Below are 14,685 nucleotides of genomic sequence, written 5' to 3'. Positions count from 1 at the left end.
TTCCTGGCTCATTACTGACTGACTCGCCCCTGTGTCCGCTTCCATGGATAGCCATTTATCTCGACTTCCATTATCACTGGAACACAATCTGTGGTACAGGTAAATACTCCATACATTTCGTCCTGGGACTGAGCTGCCTCTCTAGCCATCTCCTCGTAATCCGCGCTGGATTCCCAGTCATCTGCTGACTCCTCTTCCATGTGGTGAGTCACAGCTCTTTTGCACATTCACTGGAGGTGGCCCTTTGTACTGCAGCCTTTGCACACGTAGTCTCTGAAACGACACTGATGAGCCCTGTAACTACCTCCACAACGCCAGCATGGTGCTACTCGATTTATGCTTGCACCCCTCGGCGGACTCTGAGTTAAAGGACTCGCGGGGCCTGTACGCTCAACCCTGGGCAGATTCACGTTCAACGGTTCTGCCTGGGAAAGGCGCCATTTTATTTACAGTACTTGCCGGGTTTGAGTCCTGAGAATGAGTCATCATCTGCTTGGAGCTGCAGCTTGAGGTCATGAACGCCTGGCTGATGCTGATGGCCTTCTGCAGAGTGACGGTGGTTTCGGCAGACAGTAGCCTGTGAAGAAGTGCTTCATGACCAATGTCAATTATGAAGACGTCCCACAATTCATCGGCGAGGGATACGCCAAATCCACACGGTCCTGCCAGCCTCCTGAGGTCGGCAGCGTACTTTGTGATTTCCATGCCTGGCCGTGAGGATGCTCTCCTTCGGTTTGATTTGGTCCCGAATTAGCACTTTCAGCTCCTCGTATGACTTGGTCGTTGTTTTCGCTGGTGCAAGCAAGTTCCTGACGAGGCCGTAGACCGCGGGCCCACAACTGGTCAACAGGATAGCTCTGCTCTTATCTGCCAGTGTGGCCGGATCATCGCCTACCAGGTCATTTGCTCCGAAATATTGGTTGAGCCGCTCCGTAAAGGCTTCCCAATCTTCACCCTCTAAGAACTTTTCTAATGCACCAACGTTAGTCATTTTTGCGTGAAAGTTTGGAATCTCGTTAACAGTTGTTACGTCTTTAATATCTTATGAATGACTCCACGAGGTCGAGTATTGTACTTGAGCTTTGTGACCTTAGTCCCATTTATTGTAACTCCAGAGTGAGGCACAAGCATGGTGGGCAGCCTTTTATACTGGGCCCTGCACACCTATATAGGTGAGCCTCAGGTCTCCCACCGCAGTGGCCTCTGGTGGCACACCTTATGTGACTATACAGTTAGTATACATGGTCTACATATATGACAGGACCTGTATTGAGAGAGAGGATCTGTGAAGGAACGCCATCTTAAGCTCCACATGGCTGTCTGAGATCTCACAAATAAATAGAGTTACGTTGAACTAAGGTTTTTCAAGAATGTTCGAGACTATAAAATATGTGGGGTCAGAAGCAGCATCTTCCGATCTTTCATAAACGCATCTACGACCGAAATATTGGAAATGTAAGACTTTTTGAGCCGATCGAAATCAACGTTAAGCAGTGTTTCATACACGTCGTGGATGGATCCGTGAAACATAGAATCATAGAAAATAGGTGCAGGAGCAGGCCATTCGGTCCTACGAACCTGCACCATCATGCAATATGATCATGGCTGATCATGCAACTTCAGTACCTCACTCTTGCCTTCTCTCCATACCCCCTGATCCCTTTAGCCATAAGGGCCACATCTAACTCCCTTTTGAATATATCCAACGAACTGGACTCAACAACTTTCTGTGGGAGAGAATTCCACAGGTTCACCACTGTCTGGGTGAAAAAGATTCTCCTCATCTCGGCCTTAGATGGCATACCCCTTATCCTTAGACTGTGATCCCTGGTTCTGGACTTCTCCAACATCGGGAACATTCTTCATGCATCTAATCTGTCCAATCCCGTCAGCATTTTACATGCTTCTATGAGATCCCCTCTCATTCTTCTAAATTCCAGTGAATATAAGCCTAGTCGATCCAGTCTTTCTTCATATGTCAGTTCTGCCATCCCGGGAATCAGTTTGGTGAACCTTCGCTGCACTCCATCAATAGCAAGAATGTCCTTCCTCAGATTAGGAGACCAAAACTGCACACAATGCTCAAGGTGTGGTCTCACCAAGGCCCTGTACAACTGCAGCAAGACCTCCCTGCTCCTATACTCAAATCCTCTCACTATGAAGGCCAACATGCCATTTGCTTTCTTTACTGTCTGAATGCCTACTTTCAATGACTGATGTACCATGACACCCAGGTCTCGTTGCACCTCCCCTTTTACTAATCTGTCACCATTCAGATAATAATCTGTCTTCCTGTTTTTGCCACCAAAGTGGATAACCTCACACTTATCCACATTATACTGCATCTGCCATGCATTTGCCCACTCACCTAACCTGTCCAAGTTACCCTGCAGCCTCTTAGCATCCTCCCCACAGCTCACTGCCATCCAGCTTAGTGTCATCTGCAAACTTGGAGATATTACATTCAATTCCTATGTCTAAATCATTAATGTATATTGTAAATAGCTGGGATCCCAGCACTGAACCTTGCGGTACTTCACAAGTCACTGCCTGCCATTCTGAAAAGGACCCGTTTATTCTCACTTTTTGCTTCCTGTCTGCCAACCACTTCTCTATCCACGTCAATACATTACCCCAATCCCATGTGCTTTAACTTTGCACATTAATCTCTTGTGTGGGACCTAGTCGAAAGCCTACTGAAAGTCCAAATACACCACATCCACTGGTTCTCCCTTATCCACTCTACTCGTTACATTCTCAAAAAATTCTAGAAAATTTGTCAAGCATGATTTCCCTTTCATAAATCCATGCTGACTTGGATCGATCCTGTCACTGCTTTCCAAATGCGCTGCTATTACATCTTTAATAATTGATTCCAGCATTTTCCCCACCACCGATGTCAGGCTAACTGGTCTATAATTCCCTGTTTCCTCTCTCCTTTTTTAAAAATTGGAGTTACATAAGCTACCCTCCAATCCATAGGAACTGAACCAGAATCCATGGAATGTTGGAAAATGACCATCAATGCATCTACTATTTCTAGGGCCACTTCCTTAAGTGGGATGCAGACTATCAGGTCCTAGGGAGTTATCAACCTTCAATCCCATCAATTTCCCTTACAGCATTTCCTGACTAATAAGGATTTCCCTCAGTTCCTCCTTCTCGCTAGACCCTCGGTCCCGTAGTATTTTCGAGAGGTTATTTGTCTTCCTTAGTGAAGACAGAACCAAAGTATTTGTTCAATTGGTCTGCCATTTCCTTATTCCCCATTATAAATTCACCTGAATCTGACATTAGTCTTCACTAATCTTTTTCTCTTCACATATCTATAGAAGCTTTTGCAGTGAATTGTTATGTTCCCTGGGTGATAAATAGTCATAATCTTGTAAAATACTCTAGAGGCATTAGTAAAGTAAACTTAAAGTGGCATAGAAACATAACGTAGAAACATAGAAAATAGGTGCAGGAGCAGGCCATTCAGCCCTTCTAGCCTGCACTGCCATTCAATGAGTTCATGGCTGAACATGAAACTTCAGTACCCCCTTTCTGCTTTCTCGCCATACCCCTTGATCCCCCGAGTAGTAAGGACTTCATCTAACTCCCTTTTGAATATATTTAGTGAATTGGCCTCAACTACTTTCTGTGGTAGAGAATTCCACAGGTTCACCACTCTCTGGGTGAAGAAGTTTCTCCTCATCTCGGTCCTAAATGACTTACCCCTTATCCTTAGACTGTGACCCCTGGTTCTGGACTTCCCCAACATTGGGAACATTCTTCCTGCATCTAACCTGTCTAAACCCGTCAGAATTTTAAACGTTTCTATGAGGTCCCCTCTCATTCTTCTGAACTCCAGTGAATACAATCCCAGTTGATCCAGTCTTTCTTGATAGGTCAGTCCCACCATCCCGGGAATCAGTCTGGTGAATCTTCGCTGCACTCCCTCAATAGCAAGAATGTCCTTCCACAAGTTAGGAGACCAAAACTGTACACAATACTCCAGGTGTGGCCTCACCAAGGCTCTGTACAACTGTAGCAACACCTCCCTGCCCCTGTACTCAAATCCCCTCGCTATGAAGGCCAACATGCCATTTGCTTTCTTAACCGCCTGCTGTACCTGCATGCCAACCTTCAATGACTGATGTACCATGACACCCAGGTCTCGTTGCACCTCCCCTTTTCCTAATCTGTCACCATTCAGATAATAGTCTGTCTCTCTGTTTTTACCACCAAAGTGGATAACCTCACATTTATCCACATTATACTTCATCTGCCATGCATTTGCCCACTCACCTAACCTATCCAAGTCACTCTGCAGCCTCATAGCATCCTCCTCGCAGCTCACACTGCCACCCAACTTAGTGTCATCTGCAAATTTGGAGATACTACATTTAATCCCATCGTCTAAATCATTAATGTACAATGTAAACAGCTGGGGCCCCAGCACAGAACCTTGAGGTACTCCACTAGTCACTGCCTGCCATTCTGAAAAGTACCCATTTACTCCTACTCTTTGCTTCCTGTCTGCCAACCAGTTCTCAATCCACGTCAGCACACTACCCCCAATCCCATGTGCTTTAACTTTGCACATTAATCTCTTGTGTGGGACCTTGTCGAAAGCCTTCTGAAAGTCCAAATATACCACATCAACTGGTTCTCCTTTGTCCACTTTACTGGAAACATCCTCAAAAAATTCCAGAAGATTTGTCAAGCATGATTTCCCTTTCACAAATCCATGCTGACTTGGACCTATCATGTCACCATTTTCCAAATGCGCTGCTATGACATCCTTAATAATTGATTCCATCATTTTACCCACTACTGAGGTCAGGCTGACCGGTCTATGATTCCCTGTTTTCTCTCTCCCTCCTTTTTTAAAAAGTGGGGTTACATTGGCTACCCTCCACTCGATCGGAACTGATCCAGTGTCAATGGAATGTTGGAAAATGACTGTCAATGCATCCACTATTTCCAAGGCCACCTCCTTAAGTACTCTAGGATGCAGTCCATCAGGCCCTGGGGATTTATCGGCCTTCAATCCCATCAATTTCCCCAACACAATTTCCCGACTAATAAAGATTTCCCTCAGTTCCTCCTTCTTACTAGACCCCCTGACCCCTTTTATATCTGGAAGGTTGTTTGTGTCCTCCTTAGTGAATACCGAACCAAAGTACTTGTTCAATTGGTCTACCATTTCTTTGTTCCCCGTTATGACTTCCCTTGATTCTGACTGCAGGGGACCTACGTTTGTCTTTACTAACCTTTTTCTCTTTACATACCTATAGAAACTTTTGCAATCCGCATTAATGTTCCCTGCAAGCTTCTTCTCGTATTCCATTTTCCCTGCCCTAATCAAACCCTTTGTCCTCCTCTGCTGAGTTCAAAATTTCTCCCAGTCCCTGGGTTCGCTGCTATTTCTGGCCAATTTGTATGCCACTTCCTTGGCTTTAATACTATCCCTGATTTCCCTTGATAGCCACGGTTGAGCCACCTTCCCTTTTTTATTTTTACGCCAGACAGGAATGTACAATTGTTGCAGTTCATCCATGCGGTCTCTAAATGTCTGCCATTGCCCATCCACAGTCAACCCCTTAAGTATCATTTTCCAATCTATCCTAGCCAATTCACGCCTCATACCTTCAAAGTTACCCTTCTTTAAGTTCTGGACCATGGTCTCTGAATTAACTGTTTCATTCTCCATCCTAATGCAGAATTCCACCATATTATGGTCACTCTTCCCCAAGGGGCCTCGCACAATGAGATTGCTAATTAATCCTCTCTCATTACACAACACCCAGTCTAAGATGGCCTCCCCCCTAGTTGGTTCCTCGACATATTGGTCTAGAAAACCATCCCTTATGCACTCCAGGAAATCCTCCTCCACCGTATTGCTTCCAGTTTGGCTAGCCCAATCTATGTGCATATTAAAGTCACCCATTATAACTGCTGCACCTTTATTGCATGCACCCCTAATTTCCTGTTTGATGCCCTCCCCAACATCACTACCACTGTTTGGAAGTCTGTACACAACTCCCACTAACGTTTTTTGCCCTTTGGTGTTCTGCAGCTCTACCCATATAGATTCCACATCATCCAAGCTAATGTCTTTCCTAACTATTGCATTAATCTCCTCTTTAACCAGCAATGCTACCCCACCTCCTTTTCCTTTTATTCTATCCTTCCTGAATGTTGAATACCCCTGGATGTTGAGTTCCCAGCCCTGATCATCCTGGAGCCACGTCTCCGTAATCCCAATCACATCACATTTGTTAACATCTATTTGCACAGTTAATTCATCCACCTTATTGCGGATACTCCTTGCATTAAGACACAAAGCCTTCAGGCTTGTTTTTTTAACACCCTTTGTCCTTTTAGAATTTTGCTGTACAGTGGCTCTTTTTGTTCTTTGCCTTGGGTTTCTCTGCCCTCCACTTTTCCTCATCTCCTTTCTGTCTTTTGCTTTTGCCTCCTTTTTGTCTCCCTCTGTCTCTCTGCATTGGTTCCCATCCCCCTGCCATATTAGTTTAACTCCTCCCCAACAGCACTAGCAAACGCTCCTCCTAGGACATTGGTTCCGGTCCTGCCCAGGTGCAGACCGTCCGGTTTGTACTGGTCCCACCTCCCCCAGAACCGGTTCCAATGCCCCAGGAATTTAAATCCCTCCCTGCTGCACCACTGCTCAAGCCACGTATTCATCTGCGCTATCCTGCGATTCCTACTCTGACTAGCACGTGGCACTGATAGCAATCCCGAGATTACTACTTTTTTAAGTTATTGTAGAGCCTCGATTGAAAAAGTATTTCTACAATTACATGACCACGATATTTTACTATTAAACTTGTTCTTGTCCTTTGGGTTTTTGAACTGTATACGTGTATGTGACAAACTCAAAATCTTAAACTGTAGTGAGCTATCATGATCACCACGGTGCCAACTCCCACGCACATTTCTCTCCCACCTCCATTGCAGGTGACTGGCGATTTGAAAGTCAACTGGAAAAAATTCAAACAGCTGTGGGACAGCTATGAAATTATCACGAATATTGTTGAAAAAAACAGATAGAGTTAGGGTTGCAACGTACATCACTGTCATTGTCAGCAATGCCCTAGATATCCACAATAATCTTCCCTACAAATCAGAGGAAGAGAAGCAGGAAATTGAGATTATTTTGAAGCTCTGGGAAGAGCAGTGTAAAGGTAACACCAACATCATCTATGAACGGTACCAGTTTAACAACTGTGTACAAGGGGACGAGTGGTTTGACAGATATCTCGTGAAAGTGAGAGAGCTAGCATAGTCATGTGATTTCAGCAATTTGAGAGATGATTTCATCAGAGTCCGCATAGTCTGCGGAATATCTGACAACACTCTGCATAAGAGGCTGTTGCAAGAATCAAGCTTAACACTCGGTAAATGAGTGATGCTCTGTAAAGTTAGAGAGACCACAGTTGCGCAAGTGAAATCCACGAAGCTCATTAAAACAGACTCTGAAGATGTCAAAGCTGTCAGACAGAAACCCCGACCCACAAAAAAGAATTCTCAGACAAAAAGTTCACAAACAATTGCAGATATTGTGGCAAAAGACATGAGCTGTCAAAAACTAAATGCCCAGCATATAGGAAGACCTGCACACATTGCGGCAAACTAAATCACTTTTCTCAAAAGTGCAGAGTAGATCGAGGCAGAAGTCTACACATAACCTTAAATATAAGGGCAAGCCAAAAGTTCATGGATTATATGAAGAGACTTATGATTCTGATTTTGAAGTCATGACTGGAAAGATGCTTGGTAAAGTTGATCGAACAATCAAGGACAAAGCCGGCAGAAAGTATCCTAACAAGATTATGGCTACCTTCTCCATTAAAGGTCAAATGGTAAAAATGCAAATAGATTGTGGGGGCACATGCAATGTGCTACCTCTTAGGTACTTACCGAAAGGCTTAAAGATGGAACATAAGTATTAGGAACAGGAGTAGGCCATCTAGCCCCTCGAGCCTGCTCCACCACTCAACAAGATCATGGCTGATCTGGCCGTGGACTCAGCTCCACTTACCCGCCCGCTCCCCATAACCCTTAATTCCTTTATTGGTTAAAAATCTATTTATCTGTGATTTGAATACATTCAGTGAGCTAGCCTCAACTGCTTCCCTGGGCAGAGAATTCCACAGATTCACAACCCTCTGGGAGAAGAAATTCCTTCTCAACTTGGTTTTAAATTGGCTCCCCCGTATTTTGAGGCTGTGCCCCCTAGTTCTAGTCTCCCCTACCAGTGGAAACAACCTCTCTGCCTCTATCTTGTCTATCCCTTGCATTATTTTAAATGTTTCTATAAGATCACCCCCCATCCTTCTGAACTCCGAGTAAAGATCCAGTCTACTCAATCTATCATCATAAGGTAACCCCCTCATCTCCGGAATCAGCCTAGTGAATCGTCTCCGTACCCGCTCCAAAGCTAGTATATCCTTCCTTAAGTAAGGTGAGCAAAACTGCACGCAGTACTCCAGGTGCGGCCTCATCAATTCTTTGTACAGTTGCAGCAGAACCTCAGACACAAACTTACGCAAATTCATGCAGCGATGCAGAGAGCGAAACATCCAAATAAACTTCAATAAGTTCGAATACAACAGCTCCCAAGTGAAATACATGGGACACATACTGTCTAGTGATGGACTCAAAACTGACCCAAGCCATCATAGGCAGTCCCTCGGAATCGAGGAAGACTTGCTTCCACTCTTACTGTGATGTATGTAGCACTCAAATCACTGACTCCACGCGGTCTCGTGTTTTGTTAACTGCTGTGACCTTAGTCCTTTATTAGGTAACTCCAGAGTGCCTCTCAGGTGTGGTGGGCAGCCTTTTATACTCTGTCTTGCTGGTACTTTCAGGTCACCCACCACAGCGCCCCCTGTGGCGCACCATTGTACTTATACATTTAATGTACCAGGACAATACATAACATCTCGGGGAAAGATACGAGCATGTATCGACCCTCAACATCTGAACAATGCCCTGAAACGTGGACACTATCCACTTCCTGTGATCGATGATATCTTACCACAGATGTCAAATGTAAAGGTCTTCATTAAAGCAGACTGCAAGGAGGGTTTCTTGCAATGTGAACCAGACACAGAGTCCTCCTACCTTACAACCTTCCAGACTCCATGGGGATGATATCGATATAGTAGAATGACATTTTGTATCAATCCTGCTCGGAAATCTTCCAGCAGAAGCTAGACTAGAACCTCGAGGGTCTAGATGGAGTCTACAAGATTGCAGATGATATCTTGATCACTGGACGCAGTGAGACACTTAAAGAGGCCAATCACGATCATGACACAAACTTACGCAAATTCATGCAGCGATGCAGAGAGCGAAACATCCAAATAAACTTCAATAAGTTCGAATACAACAGCTCCCAAGTGAAATACATGGGACACATACTGTCTAGTGATTGCCTCAAAACTGACCCAAGCCATCATAGGCAGTCCCTTGGAATCGAGGAAGACTTGCTTCCATTCTTACAATGAGTTCTTATGTGGCTGAACAGTCCAATACGAGAACCACAGTCCCTGCTGCAGGTGGGACAGACAGTCACTGAGGGTAAGGGAGAGTCGGACTGGTTTATCGCACGTTCTTTCCGCTGCCTGCACTTGTTTTCTGCATGCACTCGGCGATGAGACTCGAAGCGCTCAGCGCCCTCCCCGGATGCACTTCCTCCACTTAGGGCTGTCTTTGGCCAGGGACTTCCAGGTGTCGACGGGGATGTTGCACTTTATCAGGGAGGCTTTGAGGGTGTCCTTGTAACGTTTTCTCTGTCCACCTGTGGCTTGTTTGCCTTGAAGGAGTTCCGACTAGAGCACTTGCTTTGGGAGTCTTGTGTCTGGCATGTGGACAATGTGGCCTGCCCAGCGGAGCTGATCAAGTGTAGTCAGTGCTTCAATGCTGGGAATATTGGCCTGGTCGAGGACACTAATGTTGGTGCGTCTGTCCTCCCAGGGGATTTGTAGGATCTTGCGGAGGCATCGTTGGTGGTATTTCTCCAGCGACTTGAGGTGTCGACTGTACATGGTCCATGTCTCTGAGCCATACAGGAGGGCGGGTATTACTACAGCCCTGTAGACCATGAGCTTGGTGGTAGATTTGAGGGCCTGGTCTTCGAACATTCTTTTCCTCAGGCGGCCAAAGGCTGCGCTGGCTCACTGGAGGCGGTGTTGAATCTCGTCATCAATGTCTGCTTTTGTTGATAAGAGGCTCCTGAGCTATGGGAAATGGTCCACATTGTCCAGGGCCGCGCCGTGGATCTTGATGACTGAGGGGCAGTGCTGTGCGGCGAGGACAGGCTGGTGGAGGACCTTTGTCTTATGGATATTTAGTGTAAGGCCCATGCTTTCATACGCCTTAGTAAATAGGTTGACGATGTCCTGGAGTTCAGCCTCAGAACATGCGCAGATGCAGGCGTCGTCCCCGTACTGTAGCTCGACAACAGAGGTTGGGGTGGTCTTGGACCTGGCCTGGCGACGGCGAAGGTTGAACAGCTTCCCACTAGTTCTGTAGTTTAGTTCCACTCCAGCCGGGAGCTTGTTGACTGTGAGGTGGAGCATGGCAGCGAGGAAGATTGAGAAGAGGGTTGGAGCGATGACGCAGCCCTGTTTGACCCTGGTCCGGACGTGGATTGGGTCTGTAATAGATCCGTTGGTAAGGATCACGGCCTGCATGCCATTGTGGAGCAGGCGGAGGATGTTGACGAACTTTTGGGGGCATCCGATACGGAGGAGGATGCTCCATAGACCCTCGCGGTTGACAGTGTCAAAGGCCTTTGTAAGGTTGAAGAAGGCCATGTATAAGGGCTGGTGCTGTTCCCTGCATTTTGCCTGCAACTGGCGCGCTGCAAAGATCATGTCCGTTGTGCCCCGTAGGGGACGAAATCCACACTGTGACTCCGGGAGGAGCTCCTCGGCCACAGGGAGAAGACGGTTGAGGAGGACTCTAGCGACAACTTTCCCAGTGGCTGATAGTAGGGAGATTCCTCTGTAGTTGCCACAGTCGGACTTGTCCCCTCTTTTAAAGATGGTCACGATCACTGCATCTCTGAGATCTCCCAGCATGCTCTCCTCCCTCCAGATGAGAGAGATGAGGTCATGTATCCGCACTAACAGCGCCTCTCCGCCATACTTTAGTGCCTCAGTAGGGATTCCATCCGCTCCCGTAGCTTTGTTGTTCTTGAGCTGTGTTATGGCTTTTCCTACCTCGTGCAGGGCTGGGGTTTCACTCAGGTAGTGGCGGGTAGCATGCTGCGGGATGGAGTCGAGAACACTCGCGTCAAAGGCAGAGTCTCGATTGAAGAGATCTTCGAAGTGCTCCTTCCAGCGGGCCCTGACTGCCTCAGTGTCCTTAATGAGTGTTTCCCCATTCTTGGCCAGCAGTGGGGTGGGGCCTTGGGATTTTGGACCGTAGGTGGCCTTGACTGCAATGAAGAATCCTCACACATCATGGCTGTCGGCCAGTTGTTGTATTTCCTGTGCTTTCTCCATCCACCACCTGTTCTTAAGGTTCCGGGTTTTTTGTTGGACCTTAGCCTTGAGCCGCCTGTAATGCTGCTTTGCTGCTTCCAAGTTGGGTTGTCGCGTGAGGTTCAGAAATGCTCTGCACTTGCGATCTATTAGTTCTTGGCTCTCCTGATCATTCTCATCAAACCAGTCCTGGTGTTTCCTGGTTGAGTAAGTGACTGTCTCTTTGCAGACACTGTTTATGGAGGTCTGGAGGGCAGATCAAGCGCTGTGGGCATTCAGCATCACAGGGTCATCAAGGCGCGCCAGGTTAGCTGTATAGGGCTCTCTTAGCTGGGTCTTTAATTGCCCCGGCATTGACTTTTTTGCGGCACTGCTTCTGTTGTCCCCTCCGCTTTGGGGCTATATTGATGTTGATGACAGATCGGGTTAGGCGGTGGTCCGTTCAGCAGTCGTCAGCTCCTGTCATGGCGCGGGTGATGCGCACATCCTTGCGATCCCTGACTCGGATGATGACATAGTCAAGTAGGTGCAGTGTTTGGAGAGAGGGTGTTGCCACGATGCCTTGTATTTGTCCCTCTGAAGGAACAAAATGTTGATGATAACAAGTTCATGTTCTAGACATTTTGTCAGGAGTAGGGTACCGCTGGAGTTGGCTTTCCCTACCCCCTCTCTGCCAATCACGCCTCCCCAGAGGGCTGTGTCTTTGCCGACCCTTGCGTTGAAGTCACCTAGGAGGATCAGTTTGTCGTCCGCTGGGATGTGGGACAGGGATTTTTCGAGGTTGGAGTAAAAACACTCTTTGTTCTCATCCGTTGCATCGAGTGTTGGGGCGTACGTATTGATGACTGTGGCGTATTGGTTTAGGGATAGGGTGAGTCGAAGAGTCATAAGGCGTTCGTTAACCCCGCAGCTCCCAAGTGAAACATGGGACACATACTGTCGAGAGATGGACTCAAAGCTGACCCAAGCAAAGTGGTCGCAATCAACGAAATGCAGAAACCACAGGATATCGCAGGTGTACAACGATTTGTCAGCATGACAAAGTACCTCGCAAAATTCTTGCCAGATCTTTCAGACCTCAGTGAGCCTCTGCGAGGGCTTACTCATAAAGTCACGGCCTGGAAATGGACTGAAGAACAAGACAAAGCGTTTGAAGCTATCAAACAATGCGTGACAGATTCTCCAGTGCTCAGGTACTTTGACCACAAATTTGAAACTGCAGGTCAAGGAGAAGCTTTGAGCAAGGGTCTTGGGTTCGTCCTTCTGCAACCGGGACAACCAATTGCATACTCTCGCTCACTCCAGCTGAAACGCAATACTCTCAAATTGAAAAGGAACTGCTCGCTCAAGTCTTCGGAATGGAACGAAACCATCAATATGCATAGGGTCATAAGATCACACTATGGGCAGACCAAAGGCCTTTGGTTGCTATAGTAAGGAAGGACATTAGCTTGGATGATGTGGAATCTGTATGGGTAGAGCTGCGGAACATCAAAGGGCAGAAAACGCTAATGGGAGTTGTGTACAGACCACCAAACAGTAGTAGTGAGGTTGGGGATGGTATCAAACAGGAAATTAGGGATGCGTGCAATAAAGGTACAGCAGTTATCATGGGTGACTTTAATCTACATATAGATTGGGCTAACCAAACTGGTAGCAATACGGTGGAGAAGGATTTCCTGGAGTATATAAGGGATGGTTTTTTTAGACCAATACGTCAAGGAACCAACTAGAGAGCTGCCCATCCTAGACTGAGTATTGTGTAATGAGAGAGGATTAATTAGCAATCTTGTTGTGTGAGGCCCCTTGGAGAAGAGTAACCATAATATGGTAGAATTTTTCATTAAGATGGAGAGTGACAAGTGTGCTTGTAATTTACCGTGGATTTGTAGCTGTTAATCAAAACAGAGATGCTCTCAAAGTCTCTCTGTCGGTTGGCTGAATCCTCCACCAACAAAAATTGCAGCTTTTCTTATCCACTTTATCCCATTCTCATTGCCATTATTATATTTTCGGTAACTCACAGAAACACACACAGCCTTAAGATGGCAGAAACCAGTCAGGTGACCTGTTCCCTTTATATAAACAGCACTGGCTGCAGTGCCACAAGGGTCCACAAGTGGAGCTATATATATTACAAATGTTAAGGTGAGGGCAGGGGTGCAGAAATGGAACAAGGAAAGCAGATTGTATCCGGAGCTGGAAAGTAATAAAGCCTTAGGTTTGACGGGGAAGTGGGATGGGAAAAGGAGAGGAGATGAAGATACCGTTGTTGCCTCCACCGGCCACGGCACCTACCACTTGCAGGCCAATGAGCCATAGTACTCGTTCCTGAAGGTCAGTGAGCTCGCGCAGTTGAGGATCCCCCTTTCAGTCTGCTGCTGCTCCCTCTTGTTATGTGCCATCTTGGCCTGCAAAAGAAGGCGTGAGATGAGGATGTGAGTGTGAGTATCTGCAGATGCTTGGTGGTTGAGTGGTGTGGAAGTGGTGGTTTGCACAGTGTGAACAGACAGAGGTTGAGAGGCTGATATGTAGGAGTTGTGGAAGCATGTACTCACCTTCACCACCTGACTGAGAGCATTGAAGTTCTTATGGCACTGTGGCAGGGTTCTGTCTATGACAGTACTGGCCGACACCTCCCAGGCCACCTCTCGCCACATGGCCCTGAATACTTGTGGAGATGGCCTCCTTCCAGATGCAGGGAACAGCGATTCCCTCCTTCTCTCTACTGCCCCCACCAATGTCTCCAATGCCACATTATTAAAGCGCATGGCTCTCTCCCTTGATGCAGGATTCGCACCAGCCATCACGCTAAGGTGCCTCAGTTGCTGAGAGGTCTAACTCAAGTGCAGCAATGCTGAAAATGAGCAGCAGCAGTTCTCCCCTTTGAGCTAGAGGCAAGGCTTGAAGACTGATTGCTGAATGCAAGTCAGCTGAAATTGGGTAACTCTCTGGTAATAGCGCCACACTGAGACCATTAATGCCTCATTTACTGCCCCCTTCACCTCTGGGGCGAAAACGGCCAATTTCCCACAATTTTGCAAGCCATTATCCCGGGTGCTAACTTTTCAAAAAGTTAAAAGTTAACGCCTCAAATGGGGCACTACCGAATTTCACCCCCAAATTGTATTTAAGCTTTTGGACTCGATTTTTTAAATAGTTATTCACGTAGTAGCTT

Source organism: Pristiophorus japonicus, chromosome 1, assembly GCF_044704955.1.
Source record: "Pristiophorus japonicus isolate sPriJap1 chromosome 1, sPriJap1.hap1, whole genome shotgun sequence".
Lineage (NCBI taxonomy): Eukaryota > Metazoa > Chordata > Chondrichthyes > Pristiophoridae > Pristiophorus > Pristiophorus japonicus.
The sequence above is the reverse complement of the archived record's forward strand: the minus strand, read 5'-3'. Positions refer to the sequence as shown.